The following is a 26,602-nucleotide window of genomic DNA, read 5'->3' as shown; positions in this document are numbered from 1 at the left end:
CTTTTTTTTGTTTGGGCTCTTCGCCCTCTTTTCATTTTTTTTCTTTTTTTTGGTGGGCATCTTTGGCCTCTTTTCATTTTTCCTCACATGGGACAATGCTCTAATAATGATGATCATCACACTTTTAATTACTCATAACTCAATGCTTAGAGCAATGATGATTCTAAAGGAAATGCCTCCGGCAATGTACCAGGATGTGCAACGATCTAGTTTAGCGTATGACGTTGAAACATCTCACTAGCTATCTTACGATCATGCAATGGAAATCTGAAAGTGATCGCACAAGTCATGAGACGGAACGGTGGGAGTTGCATGGAAGTATATCTCGGAATGTCTATGAAAAGGCCATAATAGGTAGGTATGGTGGCTGTTTTGAGGAAGGTATATGGTGGTTTTGTGCACCGGCGAAAGTTGCACGGCACTAGAGAAGCTAGCAATGGTGGAAGGTGAAAGTGCATCTATACCATGGACTCACATTAGTCATGAAGAACTCATATACTTATTGCGAATGTTTTATTAGTAATCTAAACAAAGTTCTAAACGCATACTCCTAGGGGAAGGGTTGGTAGGTGTTAACCATCGCACGATCCCGGCCGCAACACAAAGGATGACAATCAATAAATCAATTATACTCCGACTTCCTAACATAGCGGTTCACCATACGTGCATGTTACGGGAGTCAATAACTTCAACACAAGTATTTCTAGATTCACAACACCCTACTAACATGACACTAATATTACCAAATCCATATATCAAAACTAGTTGAGAGGAATCAAACTTCTCTTTCTAATCAATGCACATGAATATGGAAGTTTTATTGTATCCTCTTTGGATGCCTATCGACTTTAGGACTACTTTCATAACACAAGCCAATTACCAAGTTACTCAGAGAAAGCACTCTCAAAAAGATATAAGTGAAGATCGAGAGTTCTCATTTCTCCAAAATATGACACCGCCGTGCTCTAAAAAGATCTAAGTGAAGCACTAGAGCAAAGTTATCTAGCTCAAAGGATATAAGTGAAGCACATGCGAGCTAAATTGCCTAACTCAAAAGATATAAGCGAAGCTCCATGAGTATTCTAGCAAATTCACGATGAGTGCATGTCCCTCTCAAAAGGTGTGCAGCAAGGATGATTGTGACACAACAAAAATAAAAGACTCCTATAATACATGACGCTCCAAGCAAAACACATATCATGTGGTGAATAAAAATATAGCTCCAAGTAATGTTACCGATGGATTGAAGACGAAAGAGGGGATGCCTTCCCGGGGCATCCCCAAGCTTAGGATTTTTGGTGTCCTTGAATTTGGATTGGTATGCCTTGGGAATCCCCAAGATTGAGCTCTTTCCACTCTTCATCCCATTCTCCATGAGAACATCACCCAAAACTTTAAAACTTCACAACACAAAACTTAAACAGAAACTCGTGATATCATTAGCACAAGAAAACAAACTACCAACTCTTTAGGTACTGTAGCAAACTTGATTTCTATTTATATTGGTGTTATAGTACTGTATTCTCACTTTTACATGGCTAGTACCCCCCGATACTATCCATAGTTTCATCAAAATAAGCAATCAACACAACAAAAACAGAATCTGTCAAACACAGACCAGTCTGTAGCAATATGTATGCTTTGTATACTTCTGGTATCTCAAAAATTCTGAAAAATTCTGAAAATTAAGGAAATCGGCATATAAACCAGCAGAAAAAAGAATCAACTCAAAACCTTTTTCTGGATAAAAATTAAATATAATTTCGTGAGCGAAAAGTTTCAGTCTTTTTCAGCAAAATCAAACAACCATCACCAAAACTAGTCATAAAGGTTTTACTTGGCACAAACACAAAAAGAAACACAAAAAGACAATCATAACAGAATTATGATGGTGTGGACACAACAAAACGGAAAGCAAAAAAGCAAAGATAAATTCATTGGGTTGCCTCCCAACAAGCGCTATTGTTTAACGCCCTTAGCTAGGCATACGGCGATAGCATCAAGTATCGTCGTCTTTGGTGCTCAAACCATAAGTAGCGTGAACACTCAACACTTTAAGATCTTCATCTCTCTTATTGGATGGTTCAACACTGTTTGTAGGAACAAAAACAAACTTGGTGGCCTTATTGTGGGCAGAATTTGGAGTGTTCTGAACAATGGCAAAAGCGGAACCCAAGTTGGTTATAACATCCTCTAGCTTGCCAATTCTAGCGGAATCATGACCTAGTTTTTTGTTAACTGTGGGTTCCCTCTCCTTTAAATTTTTCAAAGTCACTCCCACCTTGGATCCATACAAAGTGATTTGATTGTGGATCTTTTTATCCAAATTTTCAATGAGTTCACTCGTAGCCACTTTATTTTCAATAATATCCATCCTACGCATCACATGTTCCAAGGTTAAGGTAGTTCCATTAACCATGAGTGGAGGTGAGCCTACCAAATTTATTAAGGCACCATAAGAATCAATGGTATGGCTGCCCAAGAAATTTCCGCCTACGATTGTGTCAAGAACATACCTATTCCAAGGGGAAATTCCCCCATAAAAGTTGCGAATCAGAACGGTAGTAGATTGCTTACGAATAGATCTACTCTGAGCATTGCAAATCCTATACCAAGAATCCTTTAAATTTTCTCCCTCATTCTGTTTGAAATTGAGAACTTCGCTCTCGAGAGTATCGTTCAAAGCGATAGGACTAGCCATAAGGATAGGTAAACTATCCCTCACAAGCAAAACAGAAAGCAAGCGAAAGAAAAGGGCAAACAAAAAGGCAAATTTTGTTTTTTGTTTTTCAGAAGTGGGGGAGAGGAAAACGAGAGGCAAAAAAGTAAATGCAAGAGATGAGTTTGGACAATTACTTGGATAAGCTTCACTTAGAATAGTCCCCGGTGCCACAAATTGACACGTTGGAGGAAGACTATTCTTGACTTGATGCTCCCCGGCAACGGTGCCAGAAATTCTTCTTACTACCTCTTGAGCTTGCGTTGGTTTTTCCCTTGAAGAGTAAAGGTTGATGCAGCACAGTAATAGTAAGTATTTCCCTCAGTTTGAGAACCAAGGTATCAATCCAGTAGGAGTATCAAGGCAAGTCTCCAAAGTACCTGCGCAAAAACAACAAACTTGCACCCAACGCTACAAAGGGGTTGTCAATCCCTTCACGATTGATTGCAAGGTGAGATCTGAAGGTGGAAAGTCCAACAAAGTAAAAGTGTAGGGCTGAAAATATGATGTGAAGTAGACCCGGGGGCCATAGTGTTCACTAGAGGCTTCTCTCATGATAGCAAGTATTACGGTGGGTGAGCAAATTACTGTCAAGCAATTGATAGAACCGCGCAAAGTCATGACGATATCTAAGGCAATGATCATACATATAGGCATCACGTCCGAGACAAGTAGACCGATATTGTGTGCATCTACTACTATTGCTCCACACATCGACCGCTATCCAACATGCATCTAGTGTATTAAGTTCATGATAAATGGAGTAACGCCTTAAGCAAGATGACATGATTTAGAGGGATAAATTCATGCAATGGATGTAAACCCCATCTTTTTACCCTTGATGGCAACAACACGATGCGTGCCTCGCTACCCCTTCTGTCACTGGGTGAGGACACCGCACGGTATGAACCCAAAACCAAGCATTTCTCCCATTGCAAGAATTGTAGATCAAGTTGGCCAAACGAAACCCACAACTCGAAGAGAATTACAAGGATATGAAATCATGCATATAAGAGATCAGAGGAAACTCAATAAGATTCATAGGTAATCTGATCATAAATCCACAATTCATCAGATCTCGACAAACACACCGCAAAATAAGATTACATCGGATAGATCTCCATGAAGATCATGGATAACTTTGTATTGAAGATCCAAGAGAGAGAAGGAGACATCTAGCTACTAGCTATGAACCCGAAGGTCTGTGGTGAACTACTCACGCATCATCGGAGAGACAATGGTGTTGATGAAGAAGCCCTCCGTGTCCGAATCCCCCCTCCGGCAGGGCACCAGAACGTGCCCCACATGGGATCTTGCGGAGACAGAAGCTTGCGGCGGCGGAAAAGTATTTTCGTGGCTCTCTCCCGTGGTTTCAGATTTTCCGGGGATTCATAGGCGGAAGAGGTAGGGAAAAGGAGCCACGGGGGCCCCACAAGCCTACTAGGCGCCCCCAGGCCCTGGCTAGGGGTCTTGTGGCCTCCCTCGGGACCCTTTGCCTTGGTTCTCAAGCTCCCTGTGTATCTTCTGTTCCGGAAAAAATCATTCCGAAGATTATTTATCCGTTTGGACTCCGATTGATATTCTCCTCTGAAAAAGGTCAAAAACACGGAAAAAACATGAACTGGCACTGAGTTAATAAGTTAGTCCCCAAAAATATATAAAATGCATACAAAACATCCAAAGTTGACAGGATAATAGCATGGAACCATAAAAAATTATAGATACGTTGGAGACATATCAGTCACCCAAAATATCATGGAACAAGCAGAAATTATAGATACGTTTGGGACGTATCAAGAGGCGATCTTGAAGATCTCGGTCTGTAGCAGGAACATGGGCGATTTCTGGGCCTGGCATCTGATAACCCACAAGTATAGGGGATCGCAATAGTTTCCGAGGGTAGAGTATTCAACCCAAATTTATTGATTCGACTCAAGGGGAAGCCAAAGAGTGTTCTCAAGTATTAGCAGTTGAGTTGTCAATTCAACCACACCTGAAAGATTTAGTATCTGCAGCAAAGTATCAGTAGCAAGGTAGTATGATAGCAGCAGTAGCAACAGTAACCAGTAGCAGCAGTAGCAGCAAAGTAACAGCGGTAGCAACAGAGTAACAGTAGGCTATAGGCTAGCAGGTTTATCAAAAGGAATATCACTCTCATCAAACCTACACAGAGAATTTACTTCTACTACCTGTATCGGGTTATCGAGACCATGGATCTCTTCGATAGGTTGTAGATTTTTGACATCTTCAGATTTAATGCCTTTCTCTTTCATCGATTTCTTAGCTTCTTGCATATCTTCAGGACTGAGGAATAGAATACCTCTTTTCTTCGGAGTTTGCTTAGGAGGTGGTTCGGGAATAGTCCAAGCATTCTCATTGCACAAGATGTTATTCAACATGATCTCAGCTTGTTCTACAGTTTGTTCCCTAAAAACACAACCGTCACAACTATCTCGGTGGTCTCTAGAAGCATCGGTAAGTCCATTATAGAAGATATCAAGTATTTCATTCTTCTCAAGAGGGTGATCAGGCAAAGCCTTCAGTAGCTGGACGAGCCTCCCCCAAGCTTGTGGGAGACTCTCTTCTCCAGCTTGAGCAAAGTTGTATATTTCCTGGAAGGCAGCTTGCTTCTTATGGGCAGGGAAATATTTTTCAGAGAAGTAGTAGACCATATCCTGGGGGCTACGCACACAACCAGGAGCAAGAGAAGTGAACTAGGTCTTAGCATCATCCTTTAGCGAGAAAGGAAACAACTTGAGGATAGAGTAGTGGCAGATCTTTTCCTTACTAGTGAATAGGGTGGCTATATCGTGCAGTTTGGTAAGATGGGCTACAACCATTTCAGACTCATAACCGTGAAAAGGATCAGATTCGACCACAGTGATTAACTCAGGGTCGACAGAGAATTCATAATCCTTATCGGTCACAAAGATAGGCGAAGTAGCAAACTTCGTGTCGTATTTCATCCTATCGTTGAAAGATTTTTCTTTCCACTTGAGCAGTAGTTTCTCAACATCATAGCTATCCTTACACGCAAGAAAATCCTCAGCTATCTCTCCCTCCATAACATAACACTCAGGCGTATCAGGCAATTCATGTCTAGGAGAGCTAGTTCTAGCAGGCAAAATAGCAGGTTCTACTTCAATAGTATCAACAGTTTCAGAAGTATCATCACATCTAGTAGCAACTCTAGCAATTTGTGCATCAAGGAATGCACCTAGTGGCAAAGAAGTATCAAGCATAACATCATTAGGCAAAGCAGTATCAAGCATAGCATCATCATAAGCATCATGGGCAGCAGAAGTAGCATCATCAAGCACAGGCGACATATCAAGATTTCTAGCAGGAGGTGGTGTCGCAAACTTACTCAGAACTGAAGTTGAATCAAGTGCAGAGCTAGTTGGCAGTTCCTTACCCGTCCTCGTAGTGGAGGGCAAGACTTTAGTTTTTGGATCTATCAGATTCCTCATAGCGACCAGCAGACGTAAATCCCAAGTGACTCAAAGAATATAGCTGTGCCTCCCCGGCAACGGTGCCAGAAAAAGGTCTTGATAACCCACAAGTATAGGGGATCGCAACAGTTTTCGAGGGTAGAGTATTCAACCCAAATTTATTGATTCGACTCAAGGGGAAGCCAAAGAATATTCTCAAGTATTAGCAGTTGAGTTGTCAATTCAACCACACCTGAAAGATTTAGTATCTGCAACAAAGTATCAGTAGCAAGGTAGTATGATAGTAGCAGTAGCAACAGTAACCAGTAGCAGCAAAGTGACAGCAGTAGCAGCAAAGTAACAACAGTAGCAACAGAGTAACAGTAGCAACAATGACATCAGTAGTGGCAAAGTAACGTAGCAAGGACCAGTAGGAAAAGACTCGTAGGCATTGGATCGGTGATGGATGATTATGCCGGATGCTATTCATCATGCAACATTTATAACACGGAGTGATAAGTAACTAGCTCCAGTTCGTCAATCTAATGTAGGCATGGATTCCGTATGTAGTCATACGTGCTTAGGGAAAAGAACTTGCATGACATCTATTGTCCATCCCTCCTGTGGCAGCGGAGTCCTAATGGAAACTACGGGATATTAAGGTTCTTCTTTTAATAAAGAACCGGACCAACGCATTATCACTTGGTGAATACATGAACTCCTCATACTATGGTCATCTCCGGGAGTGGTTCCGGCTATTGTCACTCCGGGGTTGCCGGGTCATAACACATAGTAGGTGACTACAACTTGCAAGATAGGATCTAAAACACACATATATTGGCGACAACATAATAGGTTCAGATCTGAAATCATGGCACTCGGGCCCTAGTGACAAGCATTAAGCATGGCAAAGTAGTAGCAACATCAATCTCAGAACATAGTGGATACTAGGGATCAATCCCCGTCGAAACTAACTCGATTACATGATAGAACTCATCCAACCCATCATCGTCCAGCAAGCCTACGATGAGATTACTCACGAACGATGAAGAGCATCATGGAATTGGCGATGAAGGAAGGTTGATGATGACGATGGCGATGATCTCCCCTCTGTGGAGCCCGAAACAGACTCCAGATCTGCCCTCCAGAGGAAGAAGAGGAGGTGGCGGCGCCTCCGTATCGTAAAACGCGATGAACTATTCTCCTTGATTTTTTTTCCGGACGAAAGAGGATATATAGAGCTGGAATTGGGGTCGGCGGAGTCCCGAGGGGCTCACAAGCCTGCCAGGCCCGGCCAGGGGGGGCAGGCCTGGTGGGCTTGTGAGCTCCTGTCTCCGTCCCTCCAGTTGATTCTTGCGCGAGTATTTTTTATATATTCCACAAAAAATCCTCATAGATTTCCAGGTCATTCCGGTAACTTTTATTTTTGCGCAAAAACAACACCATGGCAATTCTGCTGAAAACAGCGTCAGTCCGGGTTAGTTCCATTCAAATCATGCAAATTAGAGTCCAAAACAAGGGAAAAAGAGTTCGTAAAAGTAGATATGACGGAGACGTATCACATCTTCATTCTTGTTGTACTTGATTCGGTACATAAAATCTGCTTCCTTATCTCCCACACATCACATCAGGATTATAAGGCACTATCATTGTCGGGGCTCTCGGACCGGGGATACCCAGGCCCATCGGCCTGCGATCCAGGGCCCACTGCGCTTTGGAAGCCTCAGAGTACCCCTTATCAAGGCCCGGAGACACGGTGCTCACGAGGACCCATCCTCATGAGGGGCGCTCGGGGGCCCCTTTCCCAAGGAGTTTCCTCGTGAAGCTCACTAGGGGGAAGCACCTCCCGACGCCCTTCCTCCCGAGGGGCGGATCTGCCAAGGGTGGCTTGCCAGGGTCGCACGGCAGGGCCTCCCCATATGGGTGACGTGAGCCACGCGATGCGGTGCTAGGACCGGTGCCAGCGGGCGTGGACGGAGAGGCTTTCCCCTTTTGTGCTAAGGGGACCGAGGTCGGCTGCGGGTTCGTGAGACGACCCGTCAAAGGTTTCCTAATCGTTGCAAGAGGACCAAGGATGTGGGCTCGACAGGACACATGTCACCCCCGAGCCCACCTACGCGTCACTAAGAGAAGCCTTTGCACGCGAAGACCAACTTTGCTAGGGCGAGCTACAATCTTGTTCCCTTTTGAAATGGTTGTTGTGACTCGCCTTCCCGTCGAGTGTGTTTTCAGGGGAAGGGGACCAAGGCCGGTATAAAAGAAGAGCCCGACGTCCATAGAGAGGGATCTGAAGCTAAGTGTGTTGTACTAGGGCAAGAACCCACCTTTGTACCCTTCTTCAACCTCGACCAATCTCTCCAAGCAGGATTATGGTTTTACACCAGAAAGTGGCCCGAACCTGGGTAAACTGCCCCGCGTCCCAGCTCGTCGTCTTAGCTCGCGCCACCGTAGAGCCAATGTGAAGACGTAAGGTAGAACATGGTAGACGAGCGAGCGCACCCTAGTGCTCGAACCTTTCTTAAGGTCCGCGGAGCCCCTATTGCGACATCTCACGTGCCAGGTAGGGGTGCGCAGCCGCTCCTTTGCTTCGCTTTCGCTCCAGCTTCACCAACCCCATGGCTGACACTCACCGTGTGCGCGCCGAGCGCAGGGCTATGCGGGTCATGGTGACTGCGCCTGTGGGCCCCAACGTCCACCGTCACTCTGCTGGGGCTGACTATGAGGGAATGTGTGACTCCTTGAACTATTGCATAAGGTTGAAGTTGATTGCAACTAGTTCTTGCCAAGAATGAATGTGAATGAATTTTGTTGGCGGAGTCACCTCTCAAGAACTTCTCCAGTTCTTCTTCTTGGGGACCCACATCAAATTGATAGTGATCCTCGGAGTTGAGCTAGCAGTTGATGAAGTAGAGCTAGTGGTGACCTTGCGAACCCACTTGACCATGGCATGGGATTCTTCTTGGAGTGATTCAATGCCTTGTTGAAGTGTGTCGATGCTCTTGAGCTTGTGATCTTGTGTTAGAAGGTCATCTTGAGCATTTGTTCCCTTGGGGAGACTAGGACACTTCTCCTTTTGGGGGACAAACTTCGTCTTGGTGTATTGACCTTCTTCCCATTCAACTCCATTGGAATTGAAGTAGCCAATGCCTTGGCTCTTATGGTGCCACCCTTGCTTGCGTACAATCTCCTAAAATTGCTACTGAAACTTTGCTGCAGATACCAAGTCTTTCAGGTGTGGTTGAATTGACAACTCAACTGCTAATACTCGAGAATATTCTTTGGCTTCCCCTTGTGTCGAATCAACAAATTTGGGTTGAATACTCTACCCTCGAAAACTGTTGCGATCCCCTATACTTGTGGGTTATCAAGACTATTTTCTGGCGCCGTTGTCGGGGAGGCATAGCTCTATTCTCCGAGTCACTTGGGATTTACGTCTATTGATCACTATAAGGAATCCAAGAGATCCAAAAACTAAAGTCTTGCCCTCAACTATGAGGACACGTAAGGAACTGCCATCTAGCTCTGCACTTGATTCACCTTCAGTTATGAGTAAGTTCGCGACACCACCACCTGCTAGAAATTCTGCTATGTCGCCTGTGCTTGATGATGCTACTTCTGCTATCCATGATGTTTATGATGATGCTTTGCTTGATACTGCTTTGCCACTGGGTGCATTCCTTGATGCACAAATTGCTAGAGTTGCTGCTGAATGTGATGATACTTCTGAAACTGATGAAACTATTGAAGTGGAACCTGTTGTTCCACCTGTTAGAACTAGCTCTCCTAGATATGAATTGCCTGATATACCTGAGGGTTATGTTATGGAGGGAGAGGTAGCTGAAGACTTTCTTGCTTGTAAGGATAGCTATGATCTTGAGAATTTATTGCGCAAGTGGAAAGAAAAATCTCTGAATGCTAGAATGAAATACCATCCTAAGTTTGCTACTTCACCCATCTTTGTTACCGATAAGGATTATGAATTCTCTGTTGATCCTGAGTTGATCACTTTGTTAGAATCTGATCCTTTTATGGTTATGAGTCTGAAACGGTTGTAGCACATCTTACTAAGCTGAATGATATAGCCACCCTATTCACGAGTGAGCAAAATATTCGCCATTACTATATTCTTAAGTTGTTTCCTTTCTCACTAAAGGGTGATTCTAAGACTTGGTTTACTTCTCTTGCTCCTGGTTGTGTCCGTAGTCCCCAGGATATGATATACTACTTCTCTGAGAAATATTTTCCTGCCCATAAGAAACAAGCTACCTTGCAAGATATATATAACTTTGTGCAAGTTGAAGAAGAGAGTCTCCCACAAGCTTGGGGGAGGCTTGTCCAGTTACTGAATGCTTTGCCTGATCACCCTCTTGAGAAAAATGAAATACTTGATATCTTTTATAATGGACTAACCGATGCTTCTAGGGATCACCTAGATAGTTGTGTTGGTTGTGTTTTCAGGGAAAGAACTGTGGAACAAGCTGAAATTCTATTGAATAATATCTTGAGCAATGATAATGCTTGGACATTTCCCGAACCACCTCCGAAGCCAACTCCAAAGAAAAGGGGTATTCTATTCCTCAGTCCTGAAGATATGCAAGAAGATAAGAAATCTATGCAAGAGAAAGGTATTAAATCTGAAGATGTTAAGAATCTACCACCTATCGAAGAAATACATGGTCTTGATAACCCGACACAGGTAGTAGAGGTAAATTCTCTTCATAGATTCAATGAGAGTGATATTCCTTATGATAAACCTGCTAGCTTATGCTTAGGCGAATTTGATAACTTCGTTGCCAAACAACAAAGTTTCAATGATTATGTTAGCAGACAATTGGAACAGAATGCTCGTATGCTTAGTCATATAATTGCTTGTGTGGATAGAAATGTCAATGATCTTAAGCTTTTGAGTAAACATGCCTCTATGGTCACTACTCAAGTAGAACAAGTACTTAAGGCTCAAAATGACTTGCTCAATGAGTTGAATGACAATTCTGTTAGAGTCGTCACTAGAGGTGGTAGAATGACCCAGGAACCTTTGTATCCTGAGGGCCATCCTAAGAGAATTGAACAAGATTCTCAAGGAGTTAACATTGAGGCACCTAGTCATCCTGGTAATAGGAAGAAAAAGAAAGATGATAGGAACTTGCATGCTCGCAAACCTGCTGCTGTTACACATGAGAATCCAAATGATGTCTGTGTTTCTAATGCCGAAACACAATTTGGTGATGAACATGGGCCTAGTGATAATATCTATAGTGGTGCTCATGTTGATGCTCAACCTAGTAATGATAAGGATGTGGAAATCGAACCTGTTGTTGATCTTGATAACCCACAACCTAAGAACAAGAGATATGATAAGAACGACTTTATTGCTAGGAAGCATGGTAAAGAAAGAGAACCATGGGTTCAGAAACCCATGCCCTTTCCTCCCAAACCATCCAAGAAAAAGGATGATGAGGATTTTGAGCGCTTTGTTGAAATGATTAGACCTGTCTTTGTGCAAATGCGTTTGACAGATATGCTCAAAATGTATCCTTATGCTAAGTACATGAAATATATTGTGACTAATAAAAGGAAGATACCTAAGGTTGAGATTTCCACCATGCTTGCCAACTACACTTTCAAGGGTGGAACTCCTAAGAAACTAGGTGATCCCGGAGTGCCCACTATACATTGCTTCATTAAGGGAAATTATGTTAGAACTGCTTTATGCGACCTTGGAGCTGGTGTTAGTGTTATGCCTCTCTCTCTTTATCATAGACTTGAATTGGATCAGTTGACACCCACTGAAATCTCCTTGCAAATGGCCGACAAATCAACTGCTTTTCCTATCGGCATTTGCGAGGATGTGCCTGTTGTAGTTGCTAACGTTACTATCTTAACGGACTTTGTTATTTTGGATATTCCCGAGGATGATGCCATGGCGGTCATCCCTGGAAGACCCTTTTTAAACACTATAGGGGCTGTTATTGATTGCAACAAAGGCAATGTCACTTTCCATGTTAATGGTAATGAGCACACAGTGCACTTTCCGAAGAAACAATATCGAGTACATTGCATCAATGCTATTGAAAAATCTTCATCAATTCTTATTGGAAGCTTTGAATGCCCTATACCTACTGTCAAGATGAAGTATGATTTACTTGTTGGGGATATGCACATCCCCGTTGAGGTAACCTAGTGATTATTCGAAAATTCTCCGGTTCTATGTGATTCGAGAAAAAAGTTTGTCAAGGAGACTTGATCAACCTCATTGACGGATTTCTTTTGATGACCATGAGATGGATGAATCAAGGAGTCACAATCCTCTGTTCCCAACTTTTACTTTCTATTGCTTAGAAGAAAAATGATAAATTTAGCTTTATTTTCCTGTTTTCTGCTTTCTCCGTCCCTTAGAAAAGTGTCCCGAAAATAAAAGTTCTTCAAATGCCCTGAAATTCAAGTATGTTTTTTCTGGAATTTTTGAAAATTTCTGAGATAGAGAGCTAGTCACGGGGATGCATGCTACTTCTCAAACAACAGCGCCAGAAATTGACACGTTGACGGAGACTGGGCTTGCGTTGGTTTTTCCCTTGAAGAGGAAAGGGTGATGCAGCATAGGAGCAGTAAGTATTTCCCTCAGTTTGAGAACCAAGGTATCGATCCAGAAGGAGGGTCTCGTCAAGTCTAGAGTACCTGCGCACACACAAACAAGCTTGCACCCAACGCTTCAAAGGGGTTGTCAATCCCTTCAAGATTTTTTGCAAAGTGAGATCTGAAGGCGGAAAGTGCAACGAAGTAAAAAGTGTAAGGCTGAAAATATGGTGTGGAGTAGACCCTGGGGGCCATAGTGTCCACTAGAGGCTTCTCTCAAAATAGCAAATATCACGGTGGGTGAACAAATTACTGTCAAGCAATTGATAGAACCGCGCAAAGTCATGACGATATCTAAGGCAATGATCATACATATAGGCATCACGTCCGAGACAAGTAGACCGATACTTTCTGCATCTACTACTATTACTCCACACATCGACTGCTATCCAGCATGCATCTAGTGTATTGAGTTCATGACGAACAGAGTAACGCCTTAAGCAAGATGACATGATGTAGAGGGATAATTTCAAACCAATTTTGAAAACCCCATCTTTTTACCCTTGATGGCAACAACATGATGCGTGCCTCGCTACCCCTTCTGTAACTGGGTGAGGTCATAGCACGGTATGAACCCTAAACCAAGCACTTCTCCCATTGCAAGAATCATAGATCTAGTTGACCAGACAAAACCCACAACTCGAAGATAATTACAAGGATATGAAATCATGCATAAGAGAGATCAGAATAAACTCAAATAAGATTCACAGATAATCTAATCATAAATCCACAATTCATCGGATCTCGACAAACACACCGCAAAAGAAGATTACATCGGATAGATCTCCATGAAGATCATGGAGAACTTTGTATTGAAGATCCAAGAGAGAGAAGAAGCCATCTAGTTACTAGCTATGGACCCGTAGGTCTATGGTGAACTACTCACGCATCATCGGAGAGGTCATGGTGTTGATGAAGAAGCCCTCGGTATCCGAATCTCCCCTCCGACAGGGCACCAGAACGTGCCCCAGATGGGATCTTGCGGAAACAGAAGCTTGCGGCGGCGGAAAAGTACTTTCGATGATCTCCTGATTTTTTTGGGATTTTTAGGGAATTTATAGGGGCAACCCCTAGGTCAGAGGGCGCCCAGGGGGCCCACAAGCCTGTGGGCCGCGGCCTCCCCCTGGCCCCAGGGTGGGGGCTTGTCGGGCCCCTGAGGCTCCCCTGCCTTGGCTCTCAAGTTTCCCGATCTTCTTCCGTTCCGGAAAAAATCTTTTCGGGGATTTTCTTCCGTTTGGACTCCGTTTCAAAATCTCCTCTGAAAGGGGTAAAAAATAGGGGAAAAATAGGAACTGGCACTTGGCACTGAGTTAATAAGTTAGTCCCAAAAAATATATAAAAGGCATGCATAACATCCAAAGTTTGACAAGATAATAGCATGAAACCATTAAAAATTATAGATACGTTGGAGACGTATCAATGCACTAGTGTGCGACAAGCCCAGGAGGCCCGGCCACCCCCCTGGCTGGGCCTGGCAGGCTTGTGGGCCCCACGTGGCCCCCTCCACTTATTCCAGCTCCCATCTCGTTCTTCTACCTCCAGAAAAAATCATTCCACAGCTCAAACCCGTGTTCTTGCTCCTCTTGCTGCATTTTTCGATCTCCTTGTGCAAAGCCCCATTCACCAAACTGTTTTGGGGAGTTGTTCCTTGGTATGTGACTCCTCCATTGGTCCAATTAGTTTTTTCTCTAGTGCTTTATTCGTTGCGTATTTTTTGCTGTCTTGATGACCCCATCCTTGAGCTTTGCATTTTCATTTTAGTTGGTCCCAAGTAGTTTTGATGCATGATATGGCCTCTAGGCACTTGTAGGAGTAGTTGATATGAGTTTTGGTGAGCCTCGTTCACTTTTCTCTTGATTCACTAAAAATTTCAGAAAAAAGAAGATGTTCAGGAGAAACTATCATGGTGGTTCCTCAAGCAAAAGGGGTCCCCGTCTCTCGATTCGGGAGCCCGATTCTTATCAGCCGAGGAACACACAGGTACAACCATGTGAATGGCCTTCCGATGAATTCATGATTGATGCAGGTTTCGAGGACGAGTTTGATACATTTGTTCACAACGCCGGGCTCGAAGAATTCATCTCCAACAAATGCGAACAGTATACTACACTCACCGCCTCTTTTGTTCGTAGATTCAGATTTTCAGTTGGTCGTGACTCATCCATACTGTTTGATCTTTATGACAAATCATATACCATGGATTTAGAGGATTTTAATAGAATTTGCAAGATACCTGATTGGGGTAGTCCCAATGATCCTCCTAAGTCTTCGGTTAGAGATTTCTTTTCTAGTATAACTGTTGGAGAAACTAGAGATATTACGTAGGCTACCTTGGGGAGCATTCAATTCCCTGCCTTACATTATTTTGCCCTCTTCATAGGTAGATGCATTAACGGCAAGATTGATCATTGTCACGTCTGCGCACCTGACCTTAGTATTCTTAAGAGCGCAATAATGGGTGATAGGAGTTTCAACATGGGAGCTATAATCGTGAGGAGGCTAAATAATAATGCTAATGAAGGGGATTTCTTTGGTGGGATCTATGCCACTCGTATAGCGAATTTTCCTGGAATACCCATCCACACAGAAGATCTCCGCTCCATACAACTTTCCTTGATCGCGCTGCTATGACATGTTACCAGTTCCTTGAGAGGGATAATGAATCCCTCCTATACCGGTTAATATTTAAACCGACAACGTATTTTCCATATTACCCTTCCTGCTCCTGCCTTCTTCAACTTTCAGGTAAAACGGAGATATTACATAACGAGAGGAGAGGCGGAGGAGTATGAGAGGGAGGCGAAGGCTGCTCGCCTCTGTGAGGCAGCTATTCAGGCGGTAGCTGCCACGATCCCATACAATCCCCATCATGATTTTGGATATCGCCCGGACCAGCCGTGGGAATATACCAACTTAGGCCAAAAGCCTAAGCTTGGGGGCGTACGTGTTTCTCACCGACTTTACATTCTTGCTCACACTTTCACTTTGATAGTCGATGTTCACACCTTGCCATTGTATCATCCATGCTAGTTTATTTCCTTTTCTCGCTTTCTTCTCGTGTGTTTGTTTAGATTGAGAAAAACAAAAAATTAGTTGTAAGTTTGCTTTCCAGCTTGCTTAGTGGTATTTAAAAGGAAAACAAAAAAAAGATCTCCCTTTCTTCTTTTGCTTGTTGGGAGCTTTCCGTGTAAATAATTTTCTTTTTCTTTGGGTCAAGGTAGAATACCATGGTTAAAATGTTTAGTGGCTCTCACATGCATATTTTTTATCCATTAAAGAGCCATATTACTTTATCTTCTTCTCTGTGTTTTCTTGCAGATTCCAGCTTAGTCCAATGCACGAACACTCTCATTACGATTCACATCATTCGGTCGTGCAAGTTAAAGGCAATAATGACGATATATGATGAAGTGACTGAGCCTGGAAAAGCTGGTATGAACTCGGCCTATTTTGTTTTTGTAAACATGACTAGCTCATCGTTCCTAATTCAACATTGTTATGAGAGAAACATGTTTACAATGACAACTTAGAGATCATGGTTTCTAATGCCATGCTTAATCAGCTAGGAGCTTATAATGGTTCGTCTTGGATGCCAACTTGAATTTCAAGATGATTATGATGTAGTATGATAGGATGGTATCCTCCTTTGAATGATTCAAGTGGCTTGACTTGGCACATGTTCATGCATGTAGTTGAAACAAAATCAACATAGCCTCTATGGTATTCATGTTCATGGTGATTTATGTCCTACTCATGCTTGCACTCAATGTTGGTTAATTTCAATGCATATTGATGACTATTGTCGCTCTCTAGTTGGTCGCTTCCCAGTCTTTTGCTAGCCTTCACCTGTACTAAGCGGGAATACTACTTGTGCATCCACTTCCATAAATCCAAAGTTTTTCCATATGAGTCCACCATACCTACCTATATGCGGTATCTACCTGCCGTTCCAAGTAAATTTGCATGTGCCACTCTCTAAATCTACAAGTAATAATCTGTTTTGTATGCCCGAACCACTCATGTGGTGACAAGGGGCGATCAGTATCTTCCATGCTAGGCGTGTTATCCTCGATACGTGTTTATTCACTATCACCCACGAGAAAGGGTCCGGTAATCGGAATGCCCAGTTCCATGCTCAAATCGAAAATATAATTGCAAACAAAACTCCCACTGGATTGTTGTTGGTATGGTCGACACACGAGGATTTGGCTAGTCGTGGAGTGTGATTGATCGGTGGTGGGGGAGTCAAAACTTTACTTTTCTGTTTGGGAACCGCCTATAGTATGTGTAGCATGGAAGATGGTGAAAACTCTTGGTCATCGCGTTGACAATGAGAGAATACCAATCAAAATTATTTATCTCTGTTTTAAAATCTTGAGCTCTGGCACCTCTGCAAATCAATGCTTCCCTCTACGAAGGGCCTATCTATTTACATTTCTGTTGAGTCATCCTCTCCTTATCAAAGGGCACCAATTAGAGAGCACCTCTGTCATTTTTATGCTTTGCTTTCAATTGATATTGAGTATGACTGTGACTGGATCTTGTTTGCCATGAATTATAGTGTTAAGTTAGCCCTTGGTCTTTGAAGGTGTTGTGCATTTATGTTTTGCGGTCTCAGAAAGGGCTAGCGAGATACCATCTGTTCATATTGCTTCATGATTGTTTTGATTGAAGTGTTGACGTTTGAAACTTATTATTATTGTTCGCTAGTTGATTATGCCATTGATATGATTACATCATGAGACCTAAATGTCATTGCTTATGTGGTTAGCTTATGATCTTGCTGAAAATCTGAATATGAGTTAGACATAATTACAACAACAAGATCAAACAGAGTTCGTAAAAGTTTTCCTTTTGTCTCTTTCAGTTTGTCAAACTGAATTGCTTGAGGATAAGCAATGCTTTAAGCTTGGGGGAGTTGATACGTCTCCATCGTATCTACTTTTCCAAACTCTTTTGCCCTTGTTTTGGACTCAAATTTGCATGATTTGAATGGAACTAACCCGGACTAACGTTGTTTTCCGCAGAATTGCCATGGTGTTGTTTTTGCGCAGAAATAAAAGTTCTCGGAATGAGATGGAAATCTACAAGGATTTTTTGTGGAATATATAAAAAATACTAGCGCAAGAATTACCTGGAGGGACGGAGCCAGGAGCCCACAAGCCCACCAGGCCCGCCCCCCCCCCCCGGCCGGGCCTGGCAGGCTTGTGAGCCCCTCGTGGCTCCGTAGCCTCCAATTCCAGCTCTATATATTCTCTTTCGACCGGAAAAAATCAGAGAGAAGAGTTCATCGCGTTTCATGACAAGGAGCCGCCGCCACCACCTGTTCTTCCTCTGGACGGCATATCTGGAGTCCGTTCTGGGCTCCGGGGAGGGGAAATCGTCGCCGTCGTCATTACCAACCATCCTTCATCGCCAATTCCATGATGCTCTTCATCGTTCATGAGTAATATCATCGTAGGCTTGCTGGACGGTGATGGGTTGGATGAGATCTATCATGTAATCGAGTTAATTTTGATGGGGTCTGATCCCTAGTATCCACTATGTTCTGAGATTGATGTTGCTACTACTTTGCTATGCTTAATGCTTGTCACTAGGGCCCGAGTGCCATGATTTCAGATCTGAACCTATTATGTTTTCATCAATATATGTGTGTTCTTGATCCTATCTTGCAAGTTGTAGTCACCTACTATGTGTTATGACCCGGCAACCCCGGAGTGACAATAGCCGGAACCACTCCCAGAGATGACCATAGTATGAGGAGTTCATGTATTCACTAAGTGCTAATGCTTTGTTCCGGTTCTCTATTAAAAGGAGACCTTAATATCCCTTAGTTTCCATTAGGACCCCGCTGCCACGGGAGGGATGGACAATAGATGTCATGCAAGTTCTTTTCCATAAGCACATATGACTATATACGGAATACATGCCTACATTACATAGACGAACTGGAGCTAGTTACATATCTCCCCATGTTATAACTGTTACATGATGAATGTCATCCGACGTAATTATCCATCACCGATCCAATGCCTACGAGTCTTTTCCTGCTGGTCCTCGCTACGTTACTTTACCGCTACTACTGTCACTACTGCTACTGTTACCGCTACTGCTGTCACTATTGCTACTGTTACCGCTGCTACCGTTACTATCACACTACTTTGCTACTGAAATTTGCTGCAGATACCAAGTCTTTAAGGTGTGGTTGAATTGACAACTCAACTGCTAATGGTCGAGAATATTCTTTGGCTTCCCCTTGTGTTGAATCAACAAATTTGGGTTGAATACTCTACCCTCGAAAACTGTTGCGATCCCCTATACTTGTGGGTTATCACTTACTTCCACCAAGACTCTTGTAGACACCTTTTCCTATAATTACTTTCAATAAATCATTGTCTTTCTCAAGTGCAACTTGGCTAAGAGAATCATTAGCGGAATCAATAGAACTACTAGAAGCAACATCATTTGATTTAGAATTTGTATTGTTGCTACTAGATGAATAAACTTTCTTCCCTCTGTTACTAATTTTCTTAGATTTAACTTGTGTAACAAAAGTAGACAAGAGTAACCGTTTGTCTAGATAACAAGAACTCTTCTTTCCAAGATCGTCATTGATAGCTCTAAGAAACTCATCTTCTTGCTCTAAATTTAGTTTCTCGAAGCATAAATTCTGATGAGTTCTTAAAAGCTCTCTATGATCTTCTTGAGTAGATTCATGAGCTAACTTAAGAGTGTTAAGTTCTCCAGTTAGACGCTCAATCTCCTTCTTATAATCATCACATGACTTATCTTGACTAGCATGATTATTATCAAGTTCATTTTCATTGATATCACTAGTTTTATCAAAGAGCAAGTCGTCATCTCCTAGTAAGTCATCCTCATCACTATAAAAGTCAAAGTATTCGGGGTGTGATACCTTGGGTCCTTTAGCCATGAAGCAACTTCCAATTCCGTCATTTGGTGAATCCAATATGTCATAGGAATTGGAGGATACGAGTGCTAATTCAAAAAACATTCAACTTGGCTATAGTTAGAGTTGGAGTGGTAGCTTCTCTCGGATTGGTTGTCGGATTCGGAGCAGGAAACCCACTAACCTATATGAGCTTGATGTCTTCTTCTTGAATAGCTCTTGTTGTACTTGTCCTTCTTCTCCGAGTCCTTGCTTCTCCGGGAGGGTCTTCGTTCATACGATCTTCTCTACTCCTTCTCTCGCTTCGAGGTGACTCATCTCTTGAGGTTATTCTTCTAGGTGACTCTTCTCTTCTTTTGTGAGGGGTCGTGCACTCACTTGAATAGTGTATGGGCCTTCCACAATTGTAACTTTCGGTCACGACTAGATGAATGCTTCTCCTCATATCTTGAGTTGGAGCTTCTCTTTTTGCCTATACTCTTATGGAACTTGTTGAATTTATTGACCATGAGGCTTATCTGTTCATTAGTAACAAGGTTGTCACTTGAGGTAGCGGGAGTGTCACTTGAAGCTTTGAATACATAGCTTGACTTGTTGTGAAGCTCTTCTTTGTCTTTGAGTGACATTTCGTGAGCAACAATCCTTCCAATGACTTCCGTAGGCTTGAGAGGTTTATTGTTTGGCATCATTTGGATCAATGTGCACACGGCGTCGTACTTTCCATCCAGGACTCTAAGGATCTTCTTGTTGATGAATTTGTTGGTCATCTCCTCGCTTCCTAAACTAGTAATCTCATTTTTGATGGGAGATAGCATAGAGTACATTTTAGCGACTCCTTCACCATCCTTCATCTTGAACTTTTCAAGTTGACTTTATAGCACATCCAACTAAGATTCCTTGACGGATTCGGTACCTTCGTGCATATCAACCAAAGTATCCCAAATTCCTTTACATTCTCAAGACGGCTTATCTTGTTGAACTCTTCGAGGCATAGGTAGTTGAATATAATGTTGCATGCTTGAGCGTTGTATTGCAACATCTTCAATTCTTCTGCAGCCGCTTCACGATCTGGTTCCTTTCCATCACCAAAGAATTCACCTTGCAAGTCAACACTAACAACAGCCCAAACGGCGGGGTTATGACCAAGAATATGCATTTTAATTTTATGCTTCCAACTAGCAAAGTTTTTACCATCATAATATGGACCTCTATGATGATAATTTCCCTCACTAGACGCCATTCTCTCTTTGGTTATGAAACTAAAGCAACGGAGAACAAAGCTCTAATACCACTTGTAGGATCCAAAGTATGTCTAGAGGGGGGGAGGGCGTGATTAAACTACTTGAAAAAATAAAAACTTAGCATTTCCCAATTTTAATAGTTGGCAAATTTTAGCAATTATACCAAGTCACGAACACCCTACACATGCAACTCTAAGAGTATAGTAGCAGAAAGTAAAGACATGCACATGTAAGTTGTAACAGCCCGAGACCGACGCTCCACAAGATTCCCTTTTTATTTCGTTATCATCGTGTGATCTATCTAGTTGTGGCATTCATCATCTCATCCTTTGCATCATCTGCGTGGTATCGACATTCCTATGCCGTCATTTTTTAAAACTTGCATCCGTTATTAGTTGTCGGTTCTCTCTATTCTTGTCGTTGACCGTTTCGTGCCCAACCACACACGCACGCGCCCGCAACATCGTTAAAATATTGTTTTCAAAAGTGCATATAAAACATTGTTGTAGTGGGTTGAAATTTGGCGTGCGGTCTTAATATAATGTATGTAGATCACCTGTCAAATTTCTTTGCCTTCGGAGGTCATTTGTTAGCCAAACCGTTAAACACATAGGGGCACTATAGCCGATTTAATTTGCATATGTTTTCGAATTTTAAAACCATGTCACGGGCTACACAAACTTGCTTCTCATCCCCACATAGCCTATATACACAGCCCACTAGACCCACCTAAACCCTAGACATCTCCAGTGCCATCTGATTGTGATTGAAGGCTCCAAATTCGTCCACAAGCCGCCCTCTAGTCCCTATCTATAATTAGACACCCCATCCTTCCATTTTGGGGTAGAAAACCTAGCCTAGCTCCTCCCCTAACCTCCAGCCGCCGCCTCCCTTGAATTCTATGCCGAGCCACCACCACCTTGCCACTTGGTGTCACTGCCGCCATCAGAGATTATCACCCTGCCGCGCCTGTGACCATCGTCCCCTCCTCACTGCCTTGCTCCACCACGTGCAACACCCTGTGCCGGCCGAAGCCTCGCAGCCTCGCCCCGGCCTACTCCGGATGTTGTATGTTGTTGCTGCATCTCCATGGATGCCGCTCGACCTCGTCCTTGTGAGGAACGGGTCGGTCGTTGCTGGATCTGGCGACCCCGGCCTGGATCCGCCTCGCCCCGGCCTCCTCCGGCCTCGCCGCGCTGTATCGACACCGCCCCGCCATGGCTCTCCCTCGAGCTCCACATCACGAGGAGGTTGTCCCGGATCGCTGAGATCCCATCAACCAAACAAAGCAGACCACCCGTCCATGTGCCCCTTCATCATATGTCAGCCCCGAGGTGGTTTTTCTCTAAGTCATTTTCTGCCTCGGAAATATCACCAAATTGCATTTTGTGACCCTTGTATCTTGGTAACTATGCATTGGACTGCAATGGTCTTAACATGTAAATTGTTCTACTCTTCATGCTCTACACGATGGTGCCATTTGCATGCATAATAGGTTGCATTTACATGATCAAATCTATGTTACAAAACTGCATTCCATCATAATCGACGAAAACTATTAAAAGCTGCAAACTTTGGTGGATGATTGCATCTAATATGTAGGTCTTTTGCATGTGATTCATTCATGGAATTTGTTCTATGTGTTATATGCTTTGACGCCATGCCGTTGGTTACCATGTAAATCATTTCTATCATGTCAATATGTTGCTCCAAAGGTGCTATCATGTTAGAACCGCCAATCTATTAACCTTAAGTTCCATTTTGCGAAGCTCGAATTAAGAAAACCATGCCTCCTACGAATATGTTCCAATTGAGTGAATTTTAAAGCATGTTATGCTTTGTTAGTTTGCGCCATTAGTTTTCAAGTATAGGTTTTTCATCCTAGTTAATTTTGTTGTCAAACATGTCAAACTAATAAAACTCTTGTTCCTTGCACCATGTTAATTTTCTAAGTATCAGAAACTGCTTAGTTTAGATTTCCATGTTGGGTGGATGCTAGCCACGATTTTGTGCGTAGTTTGATGTTGCTCCTGTGAAGTTATTTGTAGTGCATCATGTGATAGAGGCAAAGTTGGCCCTCTCTTTTGATGAGATGGTGGTTATCGTTTTGATGGAGTAGATTTTGACGATCCGACTACGTACGTGTGATGACGTCGCGCCTTAGCAATCGCTAAACCAACTTCAAGAGGTCATTGACCATGCCGGAGCATGATCAACCTGACCACGAGGGTATGTTTCCTGTACACAAATGAAGAACAAGCAAGAAACTAATGTTGCAATCTGGATATTGCGAATATAATAGGAAAGATTTAATGATGAAGGTGGGGTTCTATGACGTCTTTGTGTCCTACACGCACGAAGACCTATCATGGTGATGTCCATCTACGAGAGAATATTTGGATCTACGTACCCTTGTAGATCGCACAACAGGAAGCGTTAAGGAACACGGTTGATGTAGTGGAACGTCCTCACGCCCCTCGATCCACCCTGCGAACCGTCCCACGAACCGTCCCGCGATCCGTCCCACGATCCACTCCGATCTAGTGCCGAACGAACGACACCTCCGCGTTCAGCACACGTACAACTTGACGATGATATCGGCCTTCTTGATTCAGCAAGCAAGACAACGAAGTAGATGAGTTCTCCGTCAACGTGAGGACGCTCCGGTGGTGGTGAAGGGTCTACTCCTGCAGGGCTCCGTCCGAGCTCCGCAGAAATACGATCTAGAGGTAAAACTATGGTGTCTAGATCTGAGTTGCACGTGGCAAAAGTTGTCTCAAATCAGCCCTAATCACCACTATATATAGGAGGGAGGGGGAGGAGGCTTTCCTTGAGGGACAATCCCTCAAGGGTGTGCCATCTAGGGAGGAGGAGGATTCCTACTCCAATCCTAGTCCAACTAGAATTGGAAAGTGGAGTCCTTCTCTTCCTTCCCACCTTTATTTTTTTTTTCTTTTTCTTTGGTTTTCTTTTCCTGGCGCATAGGCCCTCTTGGGCTGTCCCACCAGCCCACTAAGGGCTGGTGCAACACCCATAGGTCCTTTGGGCTTCCCCCGGGAGGGTTGTCCCGCTCCCGGTGAACTTCCGGAACCTATTCGTCACTCCCGATACATTCCCGGTAATGCGTGAAAACTTTTCGGTAACCAAATGAAGTCATCCTATATATCGATCTTCGTCTCAGGACCATTTCGGAAACCCTCGTGATGTCCTTGATCTCATCCAGGAATCCGAACAACATTCGGTAACCACACATATAACTCAACTATACTAAAACATCGCCGAACCTTAAGTGTGCAGACCCTGCGGGTTCGAGAACTATGTAGACATTCCCCGAGGCACTCCTCGGTCAATATCCAATAGCGGGACCTGGATGCCCATATTGGATCCTACGTATTCTCCGAAGATCTTATCGGTTGAACCTCAGTGTCAAGGATTCATATAATCTCGTATGTCATTCCCTTTGTCCTTCGGTATGTTACTTGCCCGAGATTCGATCGCCGGTATCCGCATACCTATTTCAATCTCGTTACCGGCAAGTCTCTTTACTCTTTCCGTAATACAAGATCCCGTGACTTACACTTAGTCACATTGCTTGCAAGGCTTGTGTGTGATGTTGTATTATCGAGTGGGCCCCGAGATACCTCTCCGTCACACGGAGTGACAAATCCCAGTCTTGATCCATACTAATTCAATGGACACCTTCGGAGATACCTGTAGAACACCTTTATAGTCACCGAGTTACGTTGTGACGCTTGATGCACACAAGGTATTCCTCCGGTGCCAGTGAGTTATATGATCTCATGGTCATAGGAACAAATACTTGACACGTAGAAAACTATAGCAATAAAACGACACTATCAATATGCTACGTCCATAGTTTGGGTCTAGTCCATCAAATGATTCCCCTAATGATGTGATCGAGTTATCAAGCAACAACACTTTGCACATAGTCAGAAAACCTTGACTATCCTTGATCAACTGGCTAGCCAACTAGAGGCTTGCTAGGGACATTGTTGTGTCTATGTATCCACACATGTATCTATGTTTTCATTCAATACAATTATAGCATGGATAATAAACGATTATCTTTAAACAGGAAATATAATAATAACTATTTATCATTGCCTCTAGGGCATATTTCCAACAATAATGAGGTATTTCAAAATTACATGGCCCTAGCCCAAAAATAAGGTGGCGCAACACCTATAATAGCCTATGGACGAAATTTCTAAAGTGGCGTCTTGAATATTTCGTCCAAGCCTTCATGCTCTCCTTATGGTGGCTCCAAAGTGCGAAAATCCCAATGGAAGCTCCATTGTTCTTTCCCGCACGTGCATCTTCTACTCCATGCTTGATCCCACTCCAACGGATATGCTTCTTGTCCATGCTAGGTCCTTCATTCATAAGTACAACAAAAGTATCTAACTTAGGCAACATCATATGTTCATGAACATTGAAAGGATTTCCAAGAAAAGAAAGTACTTGGTAATTCAATTGGCGTGCGCGAGCTCTAGTTACTAGTCCGGTATGTATAGCAGCTGGGGATGTGGGTGTAACAATGGTGTGGATGTCCTCATCACCCTCCCCTTCTTGAACTGAAGTCGTCCTCAACGGAAGCTCATCTTCCTCACCCTAATATGGCTTCAAATCAACAATGTTAAAAGTGGGACTAACCCCAAATCTGCAAGCTACTCAAGTCTATATGCATTATCATTTATTTTCTCTAACACAGTGAAAGGACCATCAACACATGGCATTAGCTTTGACTTGCGCAAATCAGGAAACCTATCCTTACGCAAATGCAACCAAACAAGATCTCCAGGTGCAAAGACAACATGTTTTCTACCCTTATCTCTAGCAAGTTTATATTTAGCATTCATACACTCAATGTCTTCCTTAGTTAACTCATGCATATTTAATATCAAATCATCACGTTTTTTAGCATCAAAATTAACCTTCTCCGAAGATGGAAGAGGTAACAAATCAATAGGTGTACGAGGTAAGAAACCATACACAACTTCAAAAGGGCACATCTTAGTAGTAGAATGTAGCGATTGATTATAAGAAAATTCAACACGAGGCAAGCATTCTTCCCACATTTTTAGGTTTTTCTTCAAAACAGCCCTAAGCATAGTAGACAATGATCTATTGACTACTTCAGTTTGTCCATTAGTTTGGGGTGACATGTATTACTAGAAAGAAATTTTGTCCCCAACTTAGCCCATAAACATCTCCAAAAGTGGCTAAGAAATTTAGCATCACGATCTAAAACAATCACATTTGGCACACCATGCAAGCGAATAATTTCATGAAAGAACAAATCAGCCACATTAGCATCATCATCACTTTTATGACATGGTATAAAGTGTGCCATTTTTGAAAATCTGTCCACGACAACAAATATGCTATCCCTCCCCTTCTTTGGTACAGGTAAACCTAAAACAAAGTCCATATATATATCCTCCCAAGGAACACTAGGTACAGGCAAAGGCATATATAAACCGTGAGGATTGAGTCGTGACTTAGCTTTTTGACATGTCGTTCAGCGAGCAACAAAACGCTCAACAACCCATCGCATCTTTGGCCGAAAGAAATGTGTAGCAAGTACATCCTCTGTATTCTTTATGCCAAAGTGTCCCATCAATCCTCCTCCATGCGCCTCGTATAA

This window comes from Hordeum vulgare, chromosome 3H (genome assembly GCF_904849725.1).
Source record: "Hordeum vulgare subsp. vulgare chromosome 3H, MorexV3_pseudomolecules_assembly, whole genome shotgun sequence".
In the NCBI taxonomy this organism is placed as follows: Eukaryota; Viridiplantae; Streptophyta; class Magnoliopsida; order Poales; family Poaceae; genus Hordeum; species Hordeum vulgare.
Note: the sequence above shows the minus strand (reverse complement) of the source record.